Source organism: Schistocerca serialis, chromosome 1 (assembly GCF_023864345.2).
Source record: "Schistocerca serialis cubense isolate TAMUIC-IGC-003099 chromosome 1, iqSchSeri2.2, whole genome shotgun sequence".
Lineage (NCBI taxonomy): Eukaryota > Metazoa > Arthropoda > Insecta > Orthoptera > Acrididae > Schistocerca > Schistocerca serialis.
In genome coordinates this window covers 1,248,744,044-1,248,768,057 of record NC_064638.1, presented here as the reverse complement: position 1 = coordinate 1,248,768,057, position 24,014 = coordinate 1,248,744,044, and the positions used below count along the sequence as shown (strand labels likewise).

At 43.4% G+C, this 24,014-nt stretch overlaps 1 protein-coding gene across 3 annotated transcripts in view; it reads right to left on the bottom strand.

Annotated features, from left to right (window-relative positions):
- LOC126419314 (probable ATP-dependent RNA helicase DDX56) overlaps window positions 1–24,014 on the bottom strand; it is a 113,070-nt gene that overhangs the window by 31,765 nt on the left and 57,291 nt on the right. The window lies entirely within an intron of this gene.

Here is a 24,014-nt window from a genome sequence, read left to right as displayed (position 1 = left end):
TGTCCTTAGTTTGTGCTCCCCTACTGCTGCTAACACTTTCTGCTTAGACGTTTTGCCAGTTTTGGTTGCAAAGTAGTGACCAACTCAATTAAGGTGCTGGAAATGGAACACCTCAACTGTATTTTCAAAGTAAACTGAAGTGCCAAAGAAACTGGGACAGGCATGTGTGTTCAAATATAGATATATGTAAACAGACAGAATACAGCACAGTGGTTGGCAATGCCTATACAGGGTGTTACAAAAAGGAACAGCCAAACTTTCAGGACACATTCCTCACACACAAATAAAGAAAAGATATTATGTGGACATGTTTCTGGAAGCGCTTAATTTAGTTTCGTCAGTATGTACTGTACTTCCTCGATTCACCGCCAGTTGGCCCAATTGAAGGAAGGTAATGTTAACTTCGGTGCTTGTGTTGACATGTGACTCATTGCTCTACAGTACTAGCATCAAGCACATCAGTACGTAGCATCAACAGGTTAGTGTTCATCACAAACGTGGTTTTGCAGTTAGTGCAATGTTTACAAATGCGGAGTTGGGAGATGCCCATTTGATGTATGGATTAGCACAGGGCAATAGCCGTGGCACGGTACGTTTGTATCGAGACAGATTTCCAGAACGAAGGTGTCCCGACAGGAAGACGTTCAAAGCAATTGATCGGCTTCTTAGGGAGCACGGAACATTCCAGCCTATGACTCGCGACTGGGGAAGACCTAGAACGACGAGGACACCTGCAATGGACGAGGCAATTCTTCGTGCAGTTAACGATAACATGTGCCTTTACAAGTACGACACAACATGTGGTTCATGCACGATGGAGCTGCTGTACATTTCAGTCGAAGTGTTCGTACACTTCTCAACAACAGATTCGGTGACCGATGGATTGGTAGAGGCGGACCAATTCCATGGCCTCCACGCTCACCTGACCTCAACCCTCTTGACTTTCATTTATGGGGGCATTTGAAATCTCTTGTCTACGCAACCCCGGTACCAAATGTAGAGACTCTTCGTGCTTGTATTGTGTACGGTTGTGATACAATACACCATTCTCCAGGGCTGCAACAGCGCATCAGGGATTTCATGCGACGGAGGGTGGATGCATGTATCCTCGCTAACGGAGGACATTTTGAACATTTCCTGTAACAAAGTGTTTGGAGTCACACTGGTGCGATCTGTTGCTGTGTGTTTCCATTCCATGATTAATGTGATTTGAAGAGAAGTAATAAAATGAGCTCTAACATGGAAAGTAAGCGTTTCCGGACACATGTCCACATAACATACTTTCCTTCTTTGTGTGTGAGGAATGTTTCCTGAAAGTTTGGCCATACCTTTTTGTAACACCCTGTATACAACAACAAGTGTCTGGCTCACTGATTAGACCAGTTACTGCTGCTACAATGGCAGGTTATCAAGATTCAAGTGACTTTGAATATGGTGTTATAGTCGGCACATAGCATTTCCAAGGTAGCGATGAAGTGGGGATTTTTCCGTACGAGCATTTCACGAGCATACCGTAAATATCAGGATTCTGGAAAAACATCAAATCTCCAATGTGATTGCAGTCAGAAAAAGATCCTGCAAGAATGGGGCCAACGACGATGAAGAGAATCATTCAATGTGACAGAAGTGCAACCCTTCCACAAATAGCTGCAGATTACAATGCTAGGCCACCAACAAGTTTTAGCATGTTAACCATTCAATGAAACATCATTGATATGGGCTTCTGGAGCCAAAGGCCCACTCATGTACCCTTGATGACTGCATGACACAAAGCTTTACACCTCATCTGGGCCCATCAACACCGACATTGGACTGTTAGTGACTGGAAACATGTTGCCTGGTTGGATGAGTCTCGTTTCAAATTGTATTGAGGAGATGGGTGTGTGTGGGTATGGAGACAACGCCATGAATCCTTGGACCCTGAATGTCAGTAGTGGACTGTTCAAGTTGGTGGAGGCTCTGTAATGGTGTGGGGCACATGCAGTTGGAGTAGCGGGACTCCTGGTATGTCAAGATATGACTCTGACAGGTGACGTATGTAAGCTTCCTGTCTGATCACCTGCACCCATTCCTGCACCCATTCACATCCAGTGTGCATTCCAAAGGACTTGTGCAAGTCCAGCAGGACAGTGCGACACCCCACACGTCCAAAATTGCTACAGAGTGGCTCCAGCAACACTCTTCTGAGTTTAAACACTTCCACTCGCACTCAAACTCCCCAGACATGAACATTATTGAGAACATGTGGGATGCCTTTCAACATACTGTTCAGAAGAGAACTCCAATCCCTCATACTCTTGAAGATTTACGGACAGCCCTATAGAATTCATGGTGTCATTTCCCTCCGGCACTACTACAGACATTAGTCGAGTCCATGCCACAGCGTGTTGTAGCACTTCTGCATGCTCGCGGGGGTCCTACACAATATTAGGCACTTGTACCAGTTTCTTTGGCTCTTCAATGTATTTATTATTCGGATGACTAGTTTCAATGCTACATATGTATCATCTTCAGGTACTACTATTAATCGAATAAGTACTTGCAGTCATTGGTTCATGTATCATAGAAGCCATACAATAACTCGGTCCTGTGACTGCTATTCATCTGGAGCATATATTCCAAACATGATCCCACTGTGACTAAATATCCATGTGGTCCCAGTGGTGAATACATGTTCAGAACATACACTCCTGATGAATAGTGGTTCTTGGCATCTAGTTGTTGTATGAGTCCTATGGTACAAGAGTCACTGACTGGAAGTACTTATTTGGCTAATAGTAGGGTCTGAAGATGACGTTAATGCAGGGTTGAACCTAGTCATCTGAATAACAAATACTTTGAAAATACAGCTGTAGTGTTCCACTTCCCTTACTTATTTTATCAGCCACTGTCCCACTCCCACAAGAAGGATGGACTCAAATGGTTCAAATAACTCTGAGCACTATGGGACTTAACATCTGAGGTCATCAGTCCCCTAGAACTTAGAATTACTTAAACCTAACTAACCGAAGGACATCACACACATCCATGCCTGAGACAGGATTCAAACCTGCGACCGTAGCAGTCACGCGGTTGTGGACTGAAGTGCCTAGAACCGCTCGGCCACCACGGCTGGCACAAGGATGGACTTTCACAAGTCAATTCAGAGCTTGATGTGGTGCCTTTTTCTAATACTGACTTTCTGTGGGTTTTGTACAAAGAGATTTTTGAATCACTGATCGGGTGTGCAAGTAATTTTACTACTGACATCTCAATGAAGTCTTCAGCTGCACCAAAATTTGGTAGAGCTTGCTCACCACCAATTGTGGTTGGAGCAGTTGTTCAAGCAGAATTTGCATGGCTTCAGGAGTAAGATGTCATTTCCTGTTGTCAACCAGTCACTGGGTGATACCTATGGTTGTTCTTAAAAAATCTAAAGGGTCTTTAAACATTTGTGGTGACTTCAAGTCCACTGTAAATATCCAGTCCAACACTGACCTTTATTCTATGCTTTGCCCAGAGGATTTAACTAAAACTGAATGGTATCTACTATCTTTCAACGATATATCTAAAGGATGTATATCAACAACTGTTGCTCACTGTTACATCATGTCAACTGCTAGTCTTAAATATGCCATTTGACTGGTACAGGTGCAATCCATTACTGTTTGGGGCTGCTAGTACACCTAACATTTGCTGAAAGATATAAGGTACTCCAGTCTGTGCTAATTATATGGATGATACCATTGATACAGGGTCGACACACGTGGATGCAGCAGGAACCTCGGTCCTTTTTCAACAGCTCCAGGAAAATGGCTTGCACTGTCAGTTCGAAATGTACAGTGTCTTTATCCCCAGTGCCAAATACCTAGGGCACGTTCTTAGTTATAAAGGGTATCACAGCCACAAACAGCTATGTCAACTCAACCACTAATATGTCCCTCCTAACCGCACACAACACAACTGTAGTCATTCCAGGATAAAATCTCATACTATGCCAAGTTTATTCCCCAAGTAGCAAAAATCATATGCTCCCTAAATCACCTGTCCAAGAAGAGAGAGGGGGAGGGGGGTGATCTGTCTACACTGGGCACTCTGTAGACATCCCAGTATGGCATTGTGGCAGTTTTGTTCTGTAAATTGTTGGATGGTTCTGAATGCCAATCACCTTCACCTCCAAAACATTGACTGTGGTGTGGCTCAACTATTCATAAATTGAGAATGAGGCTTTACCCATCACTTATGGAAGCAAGAATTTTCACGTTTATTTGTAAGGCGGCATATTACTTACACCTGTTGAAAGATCACAAAAACTTGATTTCATAGTCAAAGTGTCATTCTAAGCTCCCTGAAAGAAATGGAATAGTGTCCGCAGCACTGGGCATTGTTTTCAAGCAGTTACTACTATGACATCTACTTTTGCCCCACCAATGAAAAGCCCTTTCCTGGCTCCGTCTTGGGCCCGACATGGAGTTTGATCAGGTTCTGGACAGTTATCTACAACAAATGCTGGATGAATTCCCACTGATGGTGCACAAAGTAACCATGGCATTGTCCTGCAACCTAGTCCTCCAGAAAGTTTAGCCTTGTGTACAGTAAGGGTGGCCGGAGCACATTTCCAGCCAGGCTGACCCGGCCTTTCACAATTATTCTAAGTCACATTGCTGGCACAATGACTTGAAGGGCACCTTAACTTTGGTCTCAGAGAACTCAATGCAAGATCATCATTCTGCCTCCACTCCACCCTGTATACTCGAGTTCCTTCAATGTTCGAATTGGGGGATAATGTGTATGAAGACACTGATTGGTCCATGGCACTTCTACTAGCTTGGCTCCGAAGTGACAGCGATGGCCCCACCATAATGACCCTCGGGAGAGTGTCCAAGCAGATTCTGCAGGGCTTTATGGTATGAATGGCTATTGTTAAATCCATGTTATTAAATTATTTTTAAATCCATAGAGGTAGCCTTACAAAACAAATTTAATGTGTTTTTGTATGTGTCATTTAGAAATATTTATGTGCAAACCCACTTGCATACTTTTCTGTTTACATGACAAACATGATTTTATGTCACAAGCTATTAAACTGTCCATGTAAAAATTTACTCCATCTATGGTGTCATCAAATAAAAAACAAGTCTTCAACATACCTGTGATTATTTTTTTAACAAATTTACTTTCAAAGTATAAATAAACATTGTACAGTGCATGTACTGCTATCTGAGGCTGCATAGCCTCTGAAGATATCTTCAGCATTGGAAGATGACACTTTAGGCAGAAAAATATGCCTTGGACTATAGCCTAAGGCCTATAAAACCAAGGACATAAACATATTTAAAAACATAGATGATGTAACTTACCAAACAAAAGTGTTGGTATGTTGATAGAGACACAAACAAACAAACACAAACACACACACAAAATTCAAGCTTTCGCAACCCACAGTTGCTTCATCAGGAAAGAGGGAAGGAGAGGGAAAGACGAAAGGATGTGGGTTTTAAGAGAAAGGATAAGGAGTCATTCCAATCCCGGGAGCGGAAAGACTTACCTTAGGGGGAAAATAGGACAGGTATACACTCGCGCACACACACACATATCCATCCACACATATACAGACACAAGCAGGTCCTTGTGAGTGCCCTGAGGTTTTAAGATCAGTTTGAATCACAGGGATGGGATCTTGATGCCAGATGCTGTATTTAGATGTGTCAGACAGTTGGTGTAGGCCTCCACTAACATACTCCTTTCGGTCAAGTATTACAGTGGTAGATCCTTTGTGTGCTTGGAGGATACTGAAAGAGTCACCAGCTTTCAGGGGACAAAGAACCTGGAGTTCTACAGAGGACAGGTTAGGGTCATGTTGTAGGGACCTAAGGAGGGGTTGAGAAGCAATTCTGGATGTGAGGAAGTTTTGGAAGGCTTGTAAGGGATGATTTTGAGGTAGTGGTAGTGGATCAAGTTGGGATCGTGGTCTGAACTTCAGACGAAGCAAGCTGGAATCTCTTTACTTCCTTTCTTGTTTTGCAATCTGCCTCTTTCATTTCATTTTATTTTCATTTTTGCCTAATTACCATTAACATGCATGAGTATAATCTGCATTTCCATAAAAGAGAAAGGTTGCCCATCAGTCTTAAGGAATATAGCATCAGGTCTGATTTTGTAAGTAGTTTATAATAGAGGGAAACATTCCACGTGGGAAAAATATATCTAAAAACAAAGATGATGTGACTTACCAAACGAAAGCGCTGGCAGGTCGATAGACACACAAACAAACACAAACATACACACAAAATTCAAGCTTTCACAACCAACAGTTGCTTCATCAGGAAAGAGGGAAGACACACACACACACACACACACACACACACACACACACACACACACACACACACGTCCATCCACACACATACAGACACAGGCAGACATATGTAAAGACAAAGAGGTTAGGCAGAGATGTCAGTCGAGGCAGAACTACAAAGGCAAAGATGTTGTTGAATGACAAGTGATGTACGAGGGGCGGCAACTTGAAATTAGCGGAGGTTGAGGCCTGGTGGGTAACAGGAAGAGAGGATATATTGAAGGGCAAGTTCCCATTTCCGGAGTTCTGATAGGTTGGTGTCGGTGGGAAATATCCAGATAACCCAGACGGTGTATCACTGTGCCAAGATGTGCTGGCCATGTACAAAGGCATGTTTACCCACAGTGTGATCCTGCTACCCTACCCAAAATCTCTTTCCTCATTACCTTAGCCAGCTTCATCCTAAACCACAACTTCTTCACTTTTGAAGGCCAGACATACTAACAATTAAAGGGAACAGCCATGGGTACCAGGATGGCCCCCTCGTATGCCAACCTATTCATGGGTCGCTTTGAGGAAGCTTTCTTGGTTACCCAGGCCTGCCAACCCAAAGTTTGGTACAGATTTATTGATGACATCTTCATGATCTGGACTCACAGTGAAGAACAACTCCAGAATTTCCTCTCCACCCTCAACTCCTTTGGTTCCATCAGATTCACCTGGTCCTACTCTAAATCCCATGCCACTTTCCTTGACGTTGACCTCCATCTGTCCAATGGCCAGCTTCACACGTCTGTCCACATCAAACCCAACAACAAGCAACAGTACCTCCATTATGACAGCTGCCACCCATTCCACATCAAATGGTCCTTTCCTTACAGCCTAGGTCTTCAAGGCAAACGAATCTGCTCCAGTCCAGAATCCCTGAACCATTACACCAACAACCTGAAAACAGCTTTCACATCCTGCAACTACCCTCCCGACCTCGTACAGAAGGAAATAACCAGAGCCACTTCCTCATCCCCTCAAACCCAGAACCTCCCACAGAAGAACCACAAAAGTGCCCCACTTGTGACAGGATACTTTCCGGGACTGGATCAGACTCTGAATGTGGCTCTCCATCAGGGATACGACTTCCTCAAATCCTGCCCTGAAATGAGATCCATCCTTCATTAAATCCTCCCCACTCCACCAAGAGTGTCTTTCCGCCGTCCACCTAACCTTCGTAACCTCTTAGTTCATCCCTATGAAATCCCCAAACCACCTTCCCTACCCTCTGGCTCCTACCCTTGTAACTGCCCCCGGTGTAAAACCTGTCCCACGCACCCTCCCACCACCACCTACTCCAGTCCTGTAACTCGGAAGGTGAACACGATCAAAGGCAGAGCCACGTGTGAAAGCACCCACGTGATTTACCAACTGACCTGCCTACACTGTGATGCATTCTATGTGGGAATGACCAGCAACAAACTGTCCATTCGCATGAATGGACACAGGCAGACAGTGTTTGTTGGTAATGAGGATCACCCTGTGGCTAAACATGCCTTGGTGCATGGCCAGCACATCTTGGCACAGTGTTACACCGTCCGGGTTATCTGGATACTTCCCACTAACACCAACCTATCCGAACTCTGGAGATGGGAACTTGCCCTTCAATATATCCTCTCTTCCCATTATCCACCAGGCCTCAATCTCTGCTAATTTCAAGTTGCCGCCCCTCGTACATCACTTGTCATTCAACAACATCTTTGCCTTTGTACTTCTGCCTCGACTGACATCTCTGCCCAACCTCTTTGTCTTTACATATGTCTGCCTGTGTCTGTATGTGTGTGGATGGATATATGTGTGTGTGTGTGTGTGTGTGTGTGCGCGCGAGTGTATACCCGTCCTTTTTTCCCCCTAAGGTAAGTCTTTCCGCTCCCGGGGTGGAATGACTCCTTACCCTCTCCCTTAAAACCCACATCCTTTCGTCTTTCCCTGTCCTTCCCTCTTTCCTGATGAAGCAACTGTTTGTTGCGAAAGCTTGAATTTTGTGTGTATGTTTGTGTTTGTTTGTGTTTGTGTGTCTATCGACCTGCCAGCGCTTTTGTTTGGTAAGTCACATCATCTTTGTTTTTATATAATGGAAGGAAACATTCCACGTGGGAAAAATTATATACGACCAGCTACAATGGGGCGGCCGGGATGATTGGGTTTGTGGATTTTAGGAAGAAGGTAGAAGGTAGGGGTGCGGGGTGTCGGTGGGGTCAGGAGGTTGATGGAGTCAGGTGAAAGGTTTTGCAGGGGGCCTAAGGTTCTGAGGATTCCTTGAAGCTCCGCCTGGACATCGGGAATGGGGTTACCTTGGCAAACTTTGTATGTGGTGTTGTCTGAAAGCTGATGCAGTCCCTCAGCCACATACTCCCGACGATCAAGTACCACGGTCGTGGAACCCTTGTCCGCCGGAAGAATGACGATGGATCGGTCAGCCTTCAGATCACGGATAGCCTGGGCTTCAGCAGTGGTGATGTTGGGTGTAGGATTAAGGTTTTTTAAGAAGGATTGAGATGCAAGGCTGGATGTCAGAAATTCCTGGAAGGTTTGGAGAGGGTGATTTTGAGGAAGAGGAGGTGGGTCCCGCTGTGACGGAGGACGGAACTGTTCCAGGCAGGGTTCAATTAGGATGGTGTCTTGAGGAGTCGGATCATTAGGAGTAGGATTAGGATCATTTTTCTTCGTGGCAAAGTGATACTTCCAGCAGAGAGTACTAGTGTAGGACAGTAAATCTTTGACGAGGGCTGTTTGGTTGAATCTGGGAGTGGGGCTGAAGGTGAGGCCTTTGGATAGGACAGAGGTTTCGGATTGGGAGAGAGGTTTGGAGGAAAGGTTAACTACTGAATTAGGGTATTGTGGTTCCAGATTGTGTTGATCGGAATTTTGAGGTTTTGGAGGGAGTGGAGCTGGAAGTGGGAGATTGAGTAGATGGGAGAGACTGGGTTTGTGTGCAATGAGAGGAGGTTGAGGTTTGCTGGAAAGGTTGTGAAGGGTGAGTGAGTTGCCTTTCCGGAGGTGGGAAACCAGGAGATTGGATAGTTTTTTGAGGTGGAGGGTGGCATGCTGTTCTAATTTACGGTTGGCCTGTAGGAGGATGCTCTGAACAGCCGGTGTGGATGTGGGAGAGGAAAGATTAAGGACTTTTATTAAGGATAGGAGTTGACGGGTGTGTTAATTGGCTGAGTTGATGTGTAGGTGAAGGATTAGGTGGGTGAGGGCAATGGATTGTTCAGTTTGGAACTGGTATAGGGACTGATGGAAGGAAGGGTTGCAGCCAGAGATGGGAACTTTGAGTGTGAGGCCTTTGGGGGTAATGCCAAATGTCAGACAAGCCTGAGAAAATAAAATATGCGAGCGTAATCTGGCTAGGGCGAAGGCATGTTTGCGGAGGGAATGTAAATAAAACTTAATGGGGTCATTGTGGGGGTGTTGTGAGGGTGACATGGTATTAGAAGGTGGAAAGTGTAACATGAGGTGAAATGAAAATGAAAATAAAAATATATGGGGAGAAATAAAGGTGAACCGGAAAGAAACTGGAGATCTGGAATGAAAAAAGGCGAAAAGGTGTTGGTTACAGCTGGGCTATGTTGGACTTGGGTTGGTAGACAACGATGTGCATAAAGGTTAGGTGGTTGTGTTGCCGCCAAAACACGTTACAGGACGGAGAAATTCGGGAAAATTTCGAAAAAACTGCGTGTAGTATATTAAAAGGAGTGGTATAGTGGTGGCAGATTATGAAAATGAGGCTAACAATTGTCTGACGAAGAAATAATGGCGTTAAAACCTGTGGGAAGCGGCTAAAAATGATCAGTGATGTGGGAAAAACGGAAATGGAAATAAAGCGAAAGTTATTAGAACTGGCCGAAATGGTTGTTTAAAAGGTGAAAGGAGCTGTTTGTGAACTAGAAACGGTGGATATTATAGCGGCGGTAGTGCTGAAAGCGGCAAAAAAATTTTTTTTTTTTTATTTATTTTTTTTGTTATGGTTTGGAAGTGGGTTACGTATTATTGAGTAGATATACAGGCGGGATAAAATAGTATAGCAGATTACGGTAAAAAGGAGAAGGTGAATACAAAGTGAAACTACTGGCAAAAACAGAAAGAGGAAAATAAGACGACAGAAAAGATTTCGAAATGCAACTGTGACAATAACAAACGTAATTGTTGGATTCAAATTAATGATATCAATATAACGGAAGGAAACATTCCACGTGGGAAAAATTATATATAAAAACAAAGATGAGGTGACTTACCGAACAAAAGCGCTGGCAGGTCGATAGACACACAAACAAACACAAACATACACACAAAATTCAAGCTTTCGCAACAAACTGTTGCCTCATCAGGAAAGAGGGAAGGAGAGGGGAAGACGAAAGGAAGTGGGTTTTAAGGGAGAGGGTAAGGAGTCATTCCAATCCCGGGAGCGGAAAGACTTACCTTAGGGGGAAAAAAGGACAGGTATGCACACACGCACATATCCATCCACACATACAGACACAAGCAGACATATTTAAAGACAAAGAGTTTGGGCAGAGATGTCAGTCGAGGCAGAAGTGTAGAGGCAAAGAAGTTGTTGAAAGACAGGTGAGGTATGAGTGGCGGCAACTTGAAATTAGCGGAGATTGAGGCCTGGCGGATGACGAGAAGAGAGGATATACTGAAGGGCAAGTTCCCATCTCCGGAGTTCGGATAGGTTGGTGTTGGTGGGAAGTATCCAGATAACCCGGACGGTGTAACACTGTGCCAAGATGTGCTGGCTGTGCACCAAGGCATGTTTAGCCACAGGGTGATCCTCATTACCAACAAACACTGTCTGCCTGTGTCCATTCATGCGAATGGACAGTTTGTTGCTGGTCATTCCCACATAGAATGCATCACAGTGTAGGCAGGTCAGTTGGTAAATCACGTGGGTGCTTTCACACGTGGCTCTGCCTCTGATCGTGTACACCTTCCGGGTTACAGGACTGGAGTAGGTGGTGGTGGGAGGGTGCATGGGACAGGTTTTGCATCGGGGGCGGTTACAAGGATAGGAGCCAGAGGGTAGGGAAGGTGGTTTGGGGATTTCATAGGGATGAACTAACAGGTTACGAAGGTTAGGTGGACGGCGGAAAGACACTCTTGGCGGAGTGGGGAGGATTTCATGAAGGATGGATCTCATTTCAGGGCAGGATTTGAGGAAGTCGTATCCCTGCTGGAGAGCCACATTCAGAGTCTGGTCCAGTCCCGGAAAGTATCCTGTCACAAGTGGGGCACTTTTGTGGTTCTTCTGTGGGGGATTCTGGGTTTGAGGGGACGAGGAAGTGGCTCTGGTTATTTGCTTCTGTACCAGGTCGGGAGGGTAGTTGTGGGATGCGAAAGCTGTTTTCAGGTTGTTGGTGTAATGATTCAGGGATTCCGGACTGGAGCAGATTCGTTTGCCACGAAGACCTAGGCTGTAGGGAAGGGACCGTTTGATGTGGAATGGGTGGCAGCTGTCATAATGGAGGTACTGTTGCTTGTTGGTGGGTTTGATGTGGACGGACGTGTGAAGTTGGCCATTGGACAGGTGGAGGTCAACGTCAAGGAAAGTGGCATGGGATTTGGAGTAGGACCAGGTGAAACTGATGGAACCAAAGGAGTTGAGGTTGGAGAGGAAATTCTGGAGTTCTTCTTCACTGTGAGTCCAGATCATGAAGATGTCATCAATAAATCTGTACCAAACTTTGGGTTGGCAGACTTGGGTAACCAAGAAGGCTTCCTCTAAGCGACCCATGAATAGGTTGGCGTACGAGGGGGCCATCCTGGTGCCCATGTCTGTTCCCTTTAATTGTTGATATGTCTGGCCCTCAAAAGTGAAGAAGTTGTGGGTCAGGATGAAGCTGGCTAAGGTGATGAGGAAAGAGGTTTTAGGTAGGGTGGCAGGTGATCGGCGTGAAAGGAAATGCTCCATCGCAGCGAGGCCCTGGACGTGCGGAATATTTGTGTATAAGGACGTGGCATCAATGGTTACAAGGATGGTTTCCGGGGGTTACAGATTGGGTAAGGATTCCAGGCGTTCAAGGAAGTGGTTGGTGTCCTTGATGAAGGATGGGAGACTGCATGTAATGGGTTGAAGGTGTTGATCTACGTAGGCAGAGATACGTTCTGTGGGGGCTTGGTAACCAGCTACAATGGGGCGGCCAGGATGATTGGGTTTGTGGATTTTAGGAAGAAGGTAGAAGGTAGGGGTGCGGGGTGTCGGTGGGGTCAGGAGGTTGATGGAGTCCATTGCCCTCACCCACCTAATCCTTCACCTACACATCAACTCAGCCAATGAACACACCCGTCAACTCCTATCCTTAATAAAAGTCCTTAATCTTTCCTCTCCCACATCCACACCGGCTGTTCAGAGCATCCTCCTACAGGCCAACCGTAAATTAGAACAGCGTGCCACCCTCCACCTCAAAAAATTATCCAATCTCCCGGTTTCCCACCTCCGGAAAGGCAACTCACTCACCCTTCACAACCTTTCCAGCAAACCTCAACCTCCTCTCATTGCACACAAACCCAGTCTCTCCCATCTACTCAATCTCCCACTTCCAGCTCCACTCCCTCCAAAACCTCAAAATTCCGATCAACACAATCTGGAACCACAACACCCTAATTCAGTAGTTAACCTTTCCTCCAAACCTCTCTCCCAATCCGAAACCTCTGTCCTATCCAAAGGCCTCACCTTCAGCCCAACTCCCAGATTCAACCAAACAGCCCTCGTCAAAGATTTACTGTCCTACACTCGTACTCTCTGCTGGAAGTATCACTTTGCCATGAAGAAAAATGATCCTAATCCTACTCCTAATGATCCGACTCCTCAAGACACCATCCTAATTGAACCCTGCCTGGAACAGTTCCGTCCTCCGTCACAGCGGGACCCACCTCCTCTTCCTCAAAATCACCCTCTCCAAACCTTCCAGGAATTTCTGACTTCCAGCCTTGCATCTCAATCCTTCTTAAAAAACCTTAATCCTACACCCAACATCACCACTGCTGAAGCCCAGGCTATCCGTGATCTGAAGGCTGACCGATCCATCGTCATTCTTCCGGCGGACAAGGGTTCCACGACCGTGGTACTTGATCGTCGGGAGTATGTGGCTGAGGGACTGCATCAGCTTTCAGACAACACCACATACAAAGTTTGCCAAGGTAACCCCATTCCCGATGTCCAGGCGGAGCTTCAAGGAATCCTCAGAACCTTAGGCCCCCTGCAAAACCTTTCACCTGACTCCATCAACCTCCTGACCCCACCGACACCCCGCACCCCTACCTTCTACCTTCTTCCTAAAATCCACAAACCCAATCATCCCGGCCGCCCCATTGTAGCTGGTTACCAAGCCCCCACAGAACGTATCTCTGCCTACGTAGATCAACACCTTCAACCCATTACATGCAGTCTCCCATCCTTCATCAAGGACACCAACCACTTCCTTGAACGCCTGGAATCCTTACCCAATCTGTTACCCCCGGAAACCATCCTTGTAACCATTGATGCCACGTCCTTATACACAAATATTCCGCACGTCCAGGGCCTCGCTGCGATGGAGCATTTCCTTTCACGCCGATCACCTGCCACCCTACCTAAAACCTCTTTCCTCATCACCTTAGCCAGCTTCATCCTGACCCACAACTTCTTCACTTTTGAGGGCCAGACATATCAACAATTAAAGGGAACAGACATGGGCACCAGGATGGCCCCCTCGTACGCCAACCTATTCATGGGTCGCTTAGAGGAAGCCTTCTTGGTTACCCAAGTCTGCCAACCCAAAGTTTGGTACAGATTTATTGATGACATCTTCATGATCTGGACTCACAGTGAAGAAGAACTCCAGAATTTCCTCTCCAACCTCAACTCCTTTGGTTCCATCAGTTTCACCTGGTCCTACTCCAAATCCCATGCCACTTTCCTTGACGTTGACCTCCACCTGTCCAATGGCCAACTTCACACGTCCGTCCACATCAAACCCACCAACAAGCAACAGTACCTCCATTATGACAGCTGCCACCCATTCCACATCAAACGGTCCCTTCCCTACAGCCTAGGTCTTCGTGGCAAACGAATCTGCTCCAGTCCGGAATCCCTGAATCATTACACCAACAACCTGAAAACAGCTTTCGCATCCCGCAACTACCCTCCCGACCTGGTACAGAAGCAAATAACCAGAGCCACTTCCTCGTCCCCTCAAACCCAGAATCCCCCACAGAAGAACCACAAAAGTGCCCCACTTGTGACAGGATACTTTCCGGGACTGGACCAGACTCTGAATGTGGCTCTCCAGCAGGGATACGACTTCCTCAAATCCTGCCCTGAAATGAGATCCATCCTTCATGAAATCCTCCCCACTCCGCCAAGAGTGTCTTTCCGCCGTCCACCTAACCTTCGTAACCTGTTAGTTCATCCCTATGAAATCCCCAAACCACCTTCCCTACCCTCTGGCTCCTATCCTTGTAACCGCCCCCGATGCAAAACCTGTCCCATGCACCCTCCCACCACCACCTACTCCAGTCCTGTAACCCGGAAGGTGTACACGATCAGAGGCAGAGCCACGTGTGAAAGCACCCACGTGATTTACCAACTGACCTGCCTACACTGTGATGCATTCTATGTGGGAATGACCAGCAACAAACTGTCCATTCGCATGAATGGACACAGGCAGACAGTGTTTGTTGGTAATGAGGATCACCCTGTGGCTAAACATGCCTTGGTGCACAGCCAGCACATCTTGGCACAGTGTTACACCGTCCGGGTTATCTGGATACTTCCCACCAACACCAACCTATCCGAACTCCGGAGATGGGAACTTGCCCTTCAGTATATCCTCTCTTCTCGTCATCCGCCAGGCCTCAATCTCCGCTAATTTCAAGTTGCCGCCACTCATACCTCACCTGTCTTTCAACAACTTCTTTGCCTCTACACTTCTGCCTCGACTGACATCTCTGCCCAAACTCTTTGTCTTTAAATATGTCTGCTTGTGTCTGTATGTGTGGATGGATATGTGCGTGTGTGCGAGTGTATACCTGTCCTTTTTTCCCCCTAAGGTAAGTCTTTCCACTCCCGGGATTGGAATGACTCCTTACCCTCTCCCTTAAAACCCACTTCCTTTCGTCTTCCCCTCTCCTTCCCTCTTTCCTGATGAGGCAACAGTTTGTTGCGAAAGCTTGAATTTTGTGTGTATGTTTGTGTTTGTTTGTGTGTCTATCGACCTGCCAGCGCTTTTGTTCGGTAAGTCACCTCATCTTTGTTTTTATATATCATCTTTGTTTTTAGATATATTTGTATGTTGTTTTGTGTATGTAATTAATTTCCTAATTTATTTTGACAATTCTTAGTTAATATCTTTGTTATAGGGTGAAATCAGTAATTGTTTTGTGACAGATTTTATTGTTGACTTATAAATAAATATAAATTGTGTACTAATTATAAACATTTGGAAGAAGAACTACTAGGATTCTTAAAGTATTTATTTGGCCCTATTCCAAACCATATTAGTAAAGCCAGCTCTTAATTAATTCCAAAATAATTACCAGGTTTGTCAAAAGTACTGTTTGTATAACTAAATCTGTTAATTTTATTATTTAAACAAATAATTTGGCCTAACCTTTGTAGGAGAAGGAACTGTTAAAAAGAAGAATTTTTTGAGGTATTAAGTTAATTGAATGGGTTATGTTTTAATTGTAATTTCTGTAACTTAAACATCGAACAATGAATAGTTTCAGTGCCCATTACTGTGAGGACATATAAAGGACCAATTTTTGGTCCTGAGTCAGTCAGTCCACGGCCGATTTTTAGAGGGGAATTATGTACTTGTTAAAGTAACAACAATGCATCAACTTAACAGCGGAATAAGTGTAACACAAATAGCCAGTCTGTTAAAACAATTAATGACAATATATGTTCAATTTATTTGAGAAATAGTGCCACACGTATTGTATTATTCTGCAAGAACCATGAAGTGTGTGGTTAGGTTTTTACTGCACATAGATGTTCAACAGCTAACTATTGTAGCAGAATACTGACGTTTGCCTGCAACCTATTAATGAGGCTTATCGACATTTACCAATAGTGAACTGGCTATATAATTGTGTAATATTAGGGGGCTGTGAACAGTGAAAGTAAAGAACTGTGAAACGCAATTGTGCAACTTGTCAGCTACATCATTTACAGTAATCAGTGTTGAACTTCCACCCCGCATTTTTCAGCATGTATAACAATATAGTATGTTGATACTGAGGAATATCAATGAAGAAATAAAGCAGGTGAACGGCACAAACTGTTCAAGGCAGGGTTTAATGTCAGGTTTGCTGTTGGTAAGGTTTTGGGATTTGGTTGCAAAGCGATATTTCCAGTTGATATTAAGTCTGAAGGAAAGTAGGTCCTTCACCAAAGGAACATGGCCAAATGCAGGCTTAGGGCTGAAAGTGTGACTGTTTGGGGAGATTATTCAAGAGGGGAGATTGCTTTAGATGAGAGGTTAAGGACACTGTACTGTTATGACTGGTTCTTGTGATTATGGGTTATTCTTGGTCTGGGAGGCAGTGGTGAAGGCTGTGGGATGTTAAGGTGGTTGGCCAAGCTTGGTTTGTAGAAGATGAGTGGTGGTTGATGGTGTGGCTGTTTAGGGAGCTGCAGAAGAACAGGAAGGGAAACACGACTGTTCAGGTAGTTTAGCAGAAGGTGGGATAGCTTTTTGAAGTCTGGCATGTTGTTGCAGTTTGAAGTTGGATTGACAGATGATACCATCCAAGGAAACATTAGGGGCAGATAACTGCAGGATTTCATAGGAGGAGAGAAATCTGGTGCAGTCGAAAATGGCAGAGGAGGCATAGAGGTCACAGATTAGCTGGGCAAGTGCAAGAGATTGCTGTGTTTGAAACTGTAAAATAGGCTGGTGTGGAGTAGGATTACATACAGAAACAGGGACATTCGATGTTAGGCCTTTTGGAGTAACTTCAAGGGACATGCAGGTTTCAAGAAACAAAATGTGGGACCTTAGTTTTGATAGTGCAAAAGCATGTTTTCAAAAAGAACAGATGTAATATGAGATAGGATTCATCATGGCAAAAGAGGATAGTCTGGAGAGTTAGAAATTGTGGGAGTGGCAAAAACACAACATGGAAAAATGGAACAGAAGCACGGAAAAAATTTGATAAAATCAGAAAAATTCATGTGAAAATCATTAATAAGAGGTAATGAGTGAGCAATCTACATGATATGAAAAAAATGATTGGAAAAGAAAAAACGAAAAAAATCAATTTGGCAAGTCATGGGAACAGACAAAAACTTAAAAACTGGGTAAGCAGAAGGCGAAAGTCATAGGAGAAAGTGTAAAACACTTAGTTTTGCAATGAAAGTGACATAAGGGATGGCATTAAAAGTCAATCATAGCGGTTTGCCGATAAACCAAAAATTACGTGTGAACAAGATAAGTGGAGGGTGGGAAAGAAAACAGCTGTCAAATTCGCAAATAAATAGGTGAAAGACGATCAGGAGAAGGCCATATAGTGTAATGAACTATAAATTGATACATGCCAATTCGTAAATACCAATGGAATTGTTATATGCAAATAAAAAAGGACCCTTCTAAGTGCACAGAAATCAATACTAGAAAAGTTGTAGGAGCAAAGTGCTGATTAATAAATAAACAAATGGATTAAAACATAAGGTAGAAAACAGATGACAGATTGAACAAGACAGACAGCAACAAAAACTGAGAAGAGGGTAACATAAGAAGGAATGAAGGCCACATGGGCTAATATACCAACGAAAACAATCAATTTCTGAAAAAATAATGTAATTCGATAGATAAAAAAAATCTACTCACCAAGTGGCAGCAGAACACACACATAAAAGAAGCTTGTAAATAGGCAAGCTTTCAGAGCCAGTGGCTCCTTCTTCAGGTAGAAGGATTGAAGGCGAAGGAAAAGGACTGGAGTGGTTAGGAAGAGAGGTTAGATTTCAGGAAAGTCACCCAGAACCAGGGTCAGGGGAGACTTACCGCACAGTACGAGAAGGAAAGACTGATTATTGGAGACTGCATCAGATAAGATTTGAAAGCCTGAAAGCTTAAAGACGGAAGGCAGAGTAATATGTAAGACAGAAATTACTGCTTAAACATCATGCATGAGTTGATAAGGGTGGAAAGCTAAGTACATTGTACGTAACAGTTGTGGGAGGAGGGGTGGTGAAAAAAGACAGGTAAGACAATGAAAGATGTAAAAAACTAAAAGGGAATTAAAATGTAGTGAAGGAAAGAGTAGTTCCTGTGAAGAAATGCTGAGACGGAAGAAATTAATGTAAATTAAGGCCAGGTGGGTATCAAGAACCAAGGACAAGAATACTGCAGATATTGGGAGGGCTATTCTAAGTGTGGTGGGCAAAATTTCAGGCAGAATGGATCCGATTTCAGGACATGATTTTAGAGACTCATGGCCATGTCAAAGTAGCTGATTAATACATCCCAGACCACGATAATATGAGTCACCAGTGATGTGACTCAAAGTTATTTTTTGGAGGGATCAGCAGAACCAGGATTGGATATCATAGCCTGGGAAAAATGCTTTTGAACTAGGCTGGTGGGGTAACTGCGTGCAGTGGAAGCTCAATTGAGAATGGTGGTGTATTGTTGTAAAGAGTCTGCATCCAAACAAATATGTTTGCCTCAGATGCCGCAGCTGTATGGGAGGGAACGTTTCACGTGAAAAGGATGGCAAGTGTCAAAATATAAGTACTATTGTTGGTTGGTAGGTTTAACATGGACGGAAGTGTGTAGCTTGCCTTTGGTGAGGGTAAGATCAATATCAAGGAAAGTGGCATGGGATTCGGAACAGTACCATGTGAAATTTAACTGGGAGAAAGTAGTCAGAGATTCCAGGAATTTTAACATGTCAGCCTCACCATGAGTCCACATGGTAAAGGTGTCATCAATTTATCTAAACCAAACCAAGGGCTGAAGGCTTATGGATCCCAGGAAAGCCCCCTCCAAGCATCGGCATACGAAGGAGCCATCCTGGTTCCCATGGCCATACCCCTGTTCCCATGGTCATACCCCTTATTGTTTGTATGTCTGCCTCTCAAAGATGAAGAAGTTGTTGGTAAGTATAAAGTTGATTAAGGTGAGTATGAGGGATGTCATAGAATTGGAATCAGGTGAGTGCTAACCGAGGAAATGTTCAGTAGCAGACACACCATGTACATGGCGGGATGTTAGTAAAGAGGGAGGTGGCATCAATGGTGACAAGCAAGGTGTGTGGTGGGAGTTAGACAGTCTTCAGATCATCTAGGAAATGGTTGGTATATTTGATATAGGAGGGGAGTCTTTGTACTGTGGATTGCAGGTGCTGATCAACTAAGGCAGATATAAGTTCAATGGCTGCTTTGAAGCCAGCAAATATAGGATGGTCAGTATGATTGGGTTTATGGATCCTAAGTAGAAGGTAAAAGGTGAGGGTGTTTGGTTTGGATGGGCTGAGAAGTTCTATGGAGTGAGGTGTTAGTCCTTGTGAGGAGCCTGAGGTTTTAAGGAGGGACTGCATGTCAGTTTGAATCACAGGGATGGGATCTTGATGGCAGACGTTGTATTTAGAGGTGTCAGGCAACTGGTGGAGACCTTCACTAACATACTCCTTTCAGTCAAGTATTACAGTTGTAGATCCTTTGTCTGCTGAGAGGATACTGATAGAGCTATCAGCTTTCAGGGAACAAAGAGCCCTGAGTTCTGCAGAGGACAGGTTAGGGTCATGCTGTAGGGACCTGAGAAAGGGTTGTGAAGCAATGCTGGATGTGAGGAAATCTTGTAAGGTTTATAAGGGATGATTTTGAGGTAGTGGTGGTGGATCATACTGGGACCTTAGTCTGAACTATTCAAGGCAGGGTCCAATGTCAGGTTTGCTGTTGGAAAGGTTTTGGGATTGTGTTACAATGTGATATTTCCAATTGATATTATGTGTGAAGGAAAGTAGGTCCTTCACCAAAGCAGCATGATCAAATGCAGGTGTAGGGCTGAAAGTGAGATTACAACTTAAGAGGAAGAGAAAGATGATAGTGATGAGGCAGAATCATATGTTGACTGCCCATCACGATGACAAAAAACTAGTTTTGATAGTTTATTTTTATGTGTGTAAGTATGCTAAACTTGAGCTGCAACTGTGAAAGATTTAGCAATTTTAAGCACTTCACCAACACTTGGTTCTGATGCAGCCAAAGCATTTGCTGCGACCTCCAAGTCAGTGGAAACGTGCACATTCACATCCTGAATAAATTATTCTGTATACAAAACTTTACAGTTATGACACACTAAATTGCACTTGCAAGCAAAACCCTGCAAGTCAGCAATCCATGCTGCATAAGACTGTTCATGGTGTTTACGACACTTATTGATCTATAGTCTAGTGGTAACTATGTCCATTTGATGACTGGTCTTCAGTTAACAGAGCACACAGATCACTGAAAGACAAAACATTAGAATCAAAGAGTGGCTGCAATTTCTGCACCACTTTGTACAAACAGGTGCGAGAACACAAGAGCAAATGATAACTGTTGCTCCCAAAGATCCAGAAACTGGGGCCCATAACACTGGCACTATGTGCAAACATTGGTTGGTTGGTTTGCAGTATAAAGGGACCAAACTAAAGGGTCATCAGTCCCTTTTTCCACATGCAAACAAGGTTCAAGTTAAAACAATTCCCAAAAGAAGTTGGGGAAATGAAAAGGGCGGAAAACTAACGGAGAACCACACGGAAAGAAAAAAACGAAAGAAGCTAAACAAAAGGGGAAAACATACACTAAAAGGAAAAGTTGTGCAAGGTATTAAAATAATATAGCAGATGGCCGAGGCTGGCTGATCACGAGAATAAAAAGAAAAAGGATAGGCCAGCCACTCTGCAACACACTAAAATCTCTAGCCTAAAAGAGGAGGCGAGATGAACACACATAATCGCCAAAAGCACAATATGCTAAGTATTTGTCACCACCTTTCTATTTGCTCCCAATACGAAAGCATTATCAGTAAACAAAATCATATTCAAGAGCAGAACACTGAATGAAAGCTAATAATGAGAACAAGGTACAATGAAGGGTCAAAATCTAATAAGCAGAATGGCATGACTGAAAAAACTCATGCAATAGACTGTACAGGACAGAATCATGGCTGGCTGGCTGTCTGGCCTTGCTGCCGTGACTGGATCAGCCTTGCGTTTGCCCCTGGTGGTGACTATCCACCGCATGCTGTAGCGCCTCTGAGTCACAATCGATATCAGCTGATGGCAGTTACATTAAAGGTGGTAACTGTGCATTGCAGGCAGGCTGTTTGCTTGCACATGAGTTAACATTTAGCAACTACATACTGTTTAGTTCACATCAGTATCTGTAAAATTTACAAGGTCTTATCGTTGCCAGTCATCTGTATCTCTATCTCAATCAACAGTTTACCTCCATGAAAAAAAAAGAGTTTCTGGATTTTATTGAATTAAAGGCTTCTGGAATCTTCCTGAACATTGTGATATAAAATGTGTTTTGTAAACCAATTGTATGAGACAAATAAGTTGCTGCGTATAAGGTTTTAATATAAAAGCTGAAATTTTTTCACGCCTGACATGAGTAGTGAGGGTGTAGTGCAGGAAATAAACAACCTTGGATCTGCTTTACGGAAATAAAAGAACAACACAGCTGCAACTTGAAGGAATGCTGGGGATAAACTTCATGTAGCTACACACTTTCATTTCCGGTCATTGTACATATTTTGACTTGGATGGATAACTTCACAGATAAACCAAAAGCATTTAGGCTGTTTAAATGATGATGCACAAATTTTTGCTTTTTTTCAAGTGTAAGAGGCATGAGTTCCAATACTCAGAAATGGTAATTTTTTAGTATGCACTGCACAAAGAAGACAGTGTCAAATTGTGTGCTTTGTTCCAATACTTCCGCATCATGAATAATTTCCAGTTTCTGCTGAATCTCCAGCATTCTCCTTACACAAAACTTTCAAAATGAAGAAAATGAAAGAGTGCAGAAATTTTGAGACTTAAAAAATCTTTGACAATAATTATAATAGTCTGGATTGCAAGGTACATTTATTGAAAGATAACTGGTTTCGCTCATCACATGATCGTCCTCAGACCTACAGTCATGTTGATGGACAATAGCTGTGTATGAAGTGTATGAAGCAGGAACTGCTGAATGATGATAGTCAACTGCAGTTTTCCATCAACACATCTGTAGGTCTGAAAATGATCATGTGACGATCGAAACCAGTCACTTGGGATCTAGACTGTTATAATTATTTTCAAAAATTGTATTTGATTAACTGATACCTCCTGTAATGTTTTCGATAATAACTGAGAATTAAAAGTCTGAACTTCTTGCAAGACACTGGATTTTCAAATCAATAACCCCTTTTTCCAACACCCTCCTGGAAATTAATTGTAATAATTGACCTGGCTCTTTTGATTAACTCTATTAGCAAGACTTTACAGGGTTCGCTTAGGCTGAACATAATGTTGCACATTATAGCTACGAAAAAAAGAACAATTTTACATTAAGGTCACAATGAACGAGGATTCTCTGATCTGTTCCTTTAAACAGATTGTTAATCTAGCAAATTAGGTGTTACGTATATGAAAAAGAAATGTATTATTTATGTTATAGTTTATTTAGTTTCATAAATATAGAAATTAGATTGGTTCACTCATTCATAGGGCTGGCAGTTGAAAGGGTGCAGAAATTTTGGGACTTAAAAACCTGAAATATGTGCAAATGTGTCATACGAAAATTTCTGCTCCCTTGATGACATATGAATGAGTAAACCTGTCAAGTTACAGTGTTATAATGGTATTAAATCGTGTTGCATGATGTTATTCAGCAAACTAGTGTTCCACTTATGTATTTTACATATTTGTCTGTTTTGTTTGATTCACTTCCTGTTTGAGGTATTGGTTGGGCAACGAATGGCAATGGGGGACAGCAGCCAATGTTGTGACATCAGAGCAAGAGCAGAGAGACCTCGGCACCAATTGCAGCTAGAAGGAATAAGCCAGGCGAAAGATTCCATGGACCCAATACAAATAATGCACACAAACGGAATAACAAAGTTGGATGTATATTTTTAGGCAGTCTCTTGTCAGAATTCTCTAGACAGATCTTTCATGATAGCATTTCACGAGACATCTTATGTTGTGCATCCAAGTCTGAAAATAAAGTAATTCATCAACAACTACAGTCTACAGATTTACATAGAATCAGCAAACAACTGTTTTGTGTGGTGTACTATGGCTCGTAAACTGTACAGGAGAACTGCATGATCAATATAGTCACAGTTCAACACAGTGTCACTAATATAAATTCAATAGGTCCACAAAAAACGCAATGCAATGAATTTGTGCACTTGAGCCTAATGGCAACATTATCTTTGATGGCACATCGTGTGAACACACGGAAATAGCACTTGTATGAAATTACTGACAAACAACTACAACCTACCTAAGAATCGACTGTGAATTACTGAAATTTTCTCTGCCGGCCGATGTGGCCGAGCAGTTCTAGGCGCTTCAGCCTGTAACCGCGCGACTGCTATAGTAAATTATTCCTTTGGGAGTGAATCTAATATTTAAAGACTCATATATTCTGATATTAAAAAAATAATCTAACATTCAAAGCAAAAGATAGTATGATTGCAGGGTGAAAAAATTTTAAAATTTT